Genomic DNA, 7,001 nt, shown 5'->3' with positions numbered 1-7,001 from the left:
AGCTTGTGTCTTTAATTTGGAGCTCATACAAAGAAACTCATTCAGTCAAGTAAGGCTAGATTGGATGAATGTATTTAGTTGGAATAACGATGAGAAATCTCTTCAGAAATTAAAGGCTGTAAATCATAACTCTGTGATATTCACAATAAAAAATAATTAATCATTAATCATTGTAATTAAATACCATACATTAAAACTTATAACTTAATTGAGCCATTGACTTTTCAGAAAAACTTTGGTATAGTATCATTCAGTATTTAATTACTCTGCTAAAAATCATGCTATAATAATTAAGTCAATGGTGTTCAATTACATGGTCAGACCTAAATGTGAATCGTACCAAAAAATCATAAAATACCTATCTCCTGTATATAAACTGATTTCATTACAAACTTTTAACTCTATCCTGTCAAATGCAATCTTTATATATGTTAATTATAACAAATGAAATAAGGACCTAATTTAGAGATTAGATGCTTCAATCATTTAAAGATTTATATTTTCTTACACACTAAGCACGAAACTCCAAGGTTCATTTCATTAACAAATTTAATTTGGAATAGCTTCCCATCAGTCATTTGGCATTCCAATGTTTACTTTATTTTATGCAAGTGTTAATGTAGAAACCACCAACTTTAGTCAACTTAAATTCCTTCATACAAATATTTATATTAGAAGATTGTAGCATTAAAACTTATATGACATAGACAACAATATATAACGCACAGAAAAGTTTGAACAAATAACACCATTAATTTCCACAGGAATTCTCACAATCATCTGCCACAACTTTGGCAGAAATGGGGAGTACTGCCGGGTAAATTCATTGTAGTCCTACCAGAATCACAGCAGAAGATTCCACAGAAATTGTTTTGTAGGGTTATCTATCATGTTGTCTTAAACATTGACTAAGAAGGGATTAGTTAGCAGAGAAGGCAAGAAAAGCAACAGGAAAGCACAGAATGCAATATTTGCGTGAATTGGAAACCAAAGTAGCATTTGGGACTGCCTATTCTGGTAGGACCTGTACCTGGAATTTCATCTCACGACTTCTCACTTCTAACTGCTCAACTCAATCAATCATTTTTCTACCCAATTATTTTTATAGAGAAAGTCAGGAAAGTGACATTTGAGAGTAACAGGATGGCACCGTCAAAGAGTCAAATGGAGTGTACATCGAGGTCTGTGTAAAGTCATGGACATACCATGCATTCCAGATGAATATATCTGCCGGAAGTGCCAACGACTGCACAAGCTACAGATCCAGTTTCATAGCTTGAATAGTAGCTGGAATCCCTACTTACATATACAAAGCAGAAGATAATGTGGATAGTGCATATTAATGAAATGATTACACCTCCCAGTAGAAGTTCACTGGCAATGAGGAAATGGGTGAGTACCCGCTGGATTAATAAAACCATGCAAGTATTGCAGGAGACACCTCAATCTATGCTCCTTGCTAATCAGTATTCCATTTTGGAAACTCGTGAAGGTGATGATTACTCAGTGGAGTGCAGCCTATGGGCATCCCAGCAGTACAGAGGAGAATGAAGAATGGAAGAATTATAGGGCATTGTGTAGTCAGGTAATCAGATAGGTGTTTTTATTGTGTGAAATGTGACTCCAGGATACTGTGTTGTCTCCCTGGTGCCAGAATCAATGATATTACTAAGTAGCTGCAGGAGGAAGAGGATCAGCCAAAAGTTATGGTCCACATTAGTAACAATACCATAGGTAGGAAGAGGGATGAGATCCTGAAGACAGATTTAAGGGAGTTAGGAAAGAAATTAAAAAGCAGGATGTCAAAAGCAGTAATCTCAGGATTACTCCCAGAATCATATGCCACTAAGTATAAGAGAACAAGATTGAATGATGGAATACATAGCTGAAGAACTGTCTGGTTGGAAGTGTGTCAGACTTCTGAGGAAGTGGGACTGGTCCTGGGACAGGTGTATTCTGTACATGCAGGACAAGTTACACTTTAAGAGGACTGATATCTTCAGAGAACTGATATCTTCAGAGATTTGCTAGTGCTTTTGGAGTGGGTTTAAATTAACTCGTCAGTCAACTGGAAAAAAATAAAGTTGGTAACAAGAAGTTGAAAAGATGCAAGGGAGACCAGAGGACAGGAGAAACAAATCCAAGCAGTGAGTATGTGTTGAAAGCAGAATAATGTCCAAAGAAACAGTGTTAAAGCCATTCTGCTCGAATGCACACAGCATTTGCAACAAGGTAGATGATCAAACGGAGTTATATGGATATGATTTAATTGCCTTCACAAAAACATATCTGTACGGTGACCAGAACTGGAAAATAAACAACAGATATTAGGAAATACAGACAGGAAAGAAAACAAGATGGAGTTGTGCTAATAATAAATAAAACTAATCAATACTTTAGCAAGGGAAAATCTCAGATTGGAAGAACATTGTGTGGAATCTGTTTGTGCGGACAGCAAGGGGCTGCAGAAATTGGTTGGAGTTATTTATAGGCCACCACCATATAGTAGTGGTAAAGTAGGGTGCCATATTAATCAGATGAGAAAAGAATGTAGCATGGGCAACACAGTTATTATGGGTGACTTTAATCTGCATATAGACTGGGTAAATGAACTGAACACTACAGCTGTGGAGGACAAGTTTCTGGAATGTTAGGGATGATTTTCTAGGGCAATATGTTGAGGAGTCAACTAGAAAGAACTAGAAAGCATTGCTATTTTAGCTTGAGCGTGAAGTAATGAAAAAGAACTAATGAACAATCTTGGTAAAGCAGAGAGTCAGGATAAATGGGTCTTTTTCTGGTTGGCAATATGTAACTCGTGGGGTGCTGTAGAGTTCGGTCTTTGGGTACCAACGCTTTGCAACCTATATTCGTGACTTGAATGTGGGGTTAGAAAGCGCTACAGCCAATTTGTAGACGATGCTAAAATATGTTGAAATTTAAGCTGTAATGAAGAAGTAACAAATTTACAAGCAGATATGAATAGCTTAGGTGAATGAGCCAAAATTTGGCAGATGGAGTATAACATGGATAAGTGTAGGTTATCCAATTTGATTTCAGAAATAGAAAGGCAACTTACTATCTAAATGGAGAAGTGCTTTGGTGCAGAGGGATTTGGGTGTCCTCACACATGAATCATAAAAATAAAGTATACAGGTACAGCAGGTAATAGGGAAGGCAACTGGAATTTTGGCATTTATTGCAAAAGGAATAAAGCATAAAGTAAGGAAGTTTTGCTCCAACTGTACACACATTGCGAAACTACACCTGGAATATTGTGCAGTTTTGGTGCCCTTACTTGAGGAGGGATGTCATTGTATTAGAGGAAGTTCACTAGATTGATTCCAGAGAATGAGGGGTTTGTCCTACAAGGATAGATTGAGCAGTTTTAGTCCTATAAACTCTGAAGTTTAGAAGAATGAAAGGGAATCTAATTGAGATATACAAGATGCTAAAAGGAGATTGACCAGTTGACACAGAAAGAATATTTCCTTGTGGGGCAATCTAGAGCAAGAGATCATAGTTTCAGGATAAGGAGTGGCATATTTAAAACGGAAGTAACTTCTCTCAAAGAGTTGTGAATCTGCAGAATTCACTATCCCGGAGTGTGATGGATGCTTGACTAAATTTAAAGAGGAGATAGATTTTTAATTAGTAATCAGTTGAAAGGTTACCGAGAGCAGGCAGGAAAACGGAGTTGAAGCTGAGATGAAATCAGCTACGATTGTATTGAATGGCAGAGCAAGCCCGAGAGACTGAATGGTCTATTCCTGTTCTTAGTTCTTATGTTGTGGAAGAAATTTAGGGTTCAGTGACCATAATACAGTAGAATTTTATGTTATGATTGAAAGGGAGATAGTTAACACCCTTACTTCAGAAAGAATTATGAAGGCATAACTCAAATTGACTGAGTTGGATTGGGAAGCACCTTAAAAAGGTATGACTGTACACAGGTAATGGATAGTCTTTAAAAATCTATTACATAACAACAGCAACTATACATTCCTTCAAAAGCACAAAAACCCAAAAAAGTCTGTCGGGCGTGGCTGACAAAGGAAGTTAAGGATTGTATAAGATTAAAAGATAAAGCCTATAAACTTGCTAGGAATAGCATTTTTGGGGACTGGAAGGTTTTTAGAATGCAGCAAAGGACTGATAAGGAAAGGGAGAATAGATTATCAACACAATCTAGCAAAACAAAAGAAAAAAAATCATAATAATAGATTCTAAAAGCTTCTATGCATGTGTGAAAAAGCAATGTTTGCCTAAAATGAACGTGGGTCTGTTATAGGCAGAGTCAGGAGTATTTGTAGCAGGGAATAGAGAAATGGCAGCAGTGAAGCTAAATGATTCTTTTGTACATTTTATCTGAGAAACATACAATAAATCTCTTTGAGAGATCCAAATGGCTAGAGAGAATGATGGATTGAAGTAAATTAACATTAGAAGGAAGATTGTACTGGAGAAATTAATAGGGCTATGAGTTGACAAATCACCAGGACCTGACGTCCACATCCCAGCAGGTTGCTTTAGACGACAGATGCATTGGTGATTATCTTCCAAAATTCTACAGATTTTAGAATGATTCCTTCAGAATGGAAGGTAGCAAATTTCATCCCACTACTTAAGAAGGGAGTGAGAGAGAACAAAGGAAACTACAGACATATTAAACCTTGCATCAGTAGTACAGAAACTCAACCCCATATATACTCCACTACGAAGGAAAACCGGAAGTGAGGCAATCCAGCTCAACGGACTCCAGAGTTTAAAAACCAAGTGGAAAAAAACACTGACGCTTCATCGGAGGTTGCACTGAGGATATTACCCAGCATGGGTAACTGCGAAACAACAAACCAGCTCAGCGAGCTAACCAACCCCAACTTGAGCATTCAGTTTCCAGCCTTTAGCCATGTCTCTGAAAATGTCTTGTAGGTCGTATCTACTTCTTTTTCTGCCATCAATTCTTCCAACCTTGTGCTTTTAATTGTCTTTTTTAAGAATTATTTTTGCAAGGTCTAGCCTTATTTGTTTACAGATAAAATTATAATGCTCTGTCCCTTCCTAACGCATACTAGTTGCCATTATTACTACCTTTTTCTCTTGCATTGGTATCTCTTTTTGACATCCTGTCTCTTGCGACTCATCACCCCACTAATTCGGCTAAAGCCTTCTCTGCCATGATAGTTATACAACTTGCAAGAGCACTGATCACAGTATGGCTCAGATAATCCCAACAGTACATCTCCATGACTCCCCACTACTGGTGTCAATGTCCCCCAAATCAAAAACCATTTCTTCCACACCAAACTTTGAATCATATATTTACTTATACTATTTACCCTATGCCATTTGCTTAGGATTCAAGAAACAATCCAGATAGTACCTTTGAAGTTTTGCTTCATAATTTAGGCTCTAGCTATTCAGATTTCCTCGGCAGCCTCTTTCCTACTCCAATCTAGGTGACTGGTATGTACACGGACCATGACAACTAGATCCTCCCCCTCAAACTACAACGCCCTCTCCAACAAAGTAGATATCCACTTTTGAGACCAGAAAGGCAACAGATTTCTGGACTTTTGCTATTGGCTACAGAGAACTGTCCTATCACCCTGACTATACTGTTCTCAACTACCACTATGCTTGTATTAACTCTACTAAATTTAATGACTTCCTGTACCACAGCATCTCCTTACTCACCAAATTCTCAACCTCTCACAGTGAGGAACTGCTACCTTTAGCCTTGCTTGTGTGGTTAACGAGCTCAGCATTTGTATGAGCTAACATTCTAGAAAGATACATCACCACAGATTGAACTGGTTTTTCTAGCCAGCTAACTACCTAATTAACTAACTGCAATAGCCTCTCCAACAAGGAACGTTCTTGCCGAAAACCCTAAGTGCTGTACAGAATCCCTACTTCTGAGCCAAGGAGACCAGAGTTCAAATCTGATCCTACTAAATAGGTAGGTAGTAACCTCTCTGAACAGGTTAGAAAATATATATGCCTAAAACTAGGTAGCACAATGGCAATGTCACTGGACTAGTAATCCATAACTCTAGAATGGTTCATGCTGGGCCCAGGTTCAAAACATACCTGCTCCAAAGCTGTGCCATAATGTGCCTGAACAGGTTGATTAAAAATATGTTCCTGCAACTAGCAGAAAATGCCAAATGCAGACTAGATTTTAATAGACTAATCTTTAAAATCCCTTCATTCACGAAATCCAAATCTTTTTTTCCCCCGTTTTCTTGACATAAAGGAGTAGGGGAAACAATTACCAAGACCCTCCCACTTGGGAGGCAATGGCCGAGTGGTATTGTTGCTGTACTGTTAATCCAGAGACCCAGGTAATGTTCAGGGGGGATGGGTTTGAATCCCACCATGGCAGATGGCAGAATTTGAAGTCAATAAACATCTGGAATTAAAAATCTAAAGAAGAATCCATTGTCAATTGTCAGAAAAACCCAACTGGGGTTCACTAATGTCCTTTAGGGAAGGAAATCTGCCATCCTTATCTGGTCCGGCTTACACTTGACTTTAGACTTCTAGCAAAGTGGTTGACTCTTAACTGCCCTCAGGGCAATTAGGGATGGACAAATGCTCACCTAGTCATTGGCACCCTCATCTTGTGAATGAATAAAAGCCCCACCCAAGAAGAAACAACTGTCAGACTATTTCACAACCCTCTCGTAAAATCATGAGCAAACCTAGTTTTGACTATGGAGATAAATCTCTTGTAATCAATTCATAATAGTTAGGTTGTCTGGGAAAGACATTTCTCTCCTACACTGCTTGTAACATCTGGGAGATTAATTTGGAAATCCAAGAGGGTTGGCAAAGATATTAGCAAAAACCAGAACTGAATCAGAATACAGATTGGTTCAGAGATAGTAGGAACTGCAGATGCTGGAGAATCTGAGATAACAAGGTGTAGAGTTGGATGAACACAGCAGGCCAAGCAGCATCAGAGGAGCAGGAAGGCTGACGTTTCGGGCCTAGAC

The sequence above is a fragment of the Rhincodon typus genome, chromosome 13 (genome assembly GCF_021869965.1).
Source record: "Rhincodon typus isolate 14 chromosome 13, sRhiTyp1.1, whole genome shotgun sequence".
Taxonomy (NCBI): Eukaryota; Metazoa; Chordata; class Chondrichthyes; order Orectolobiformes; family Rhincodontidae; genus Rhincodon; species Rhincodon typus.
This window is presented reverse-complemented; position numbering follows the sequence as displayed.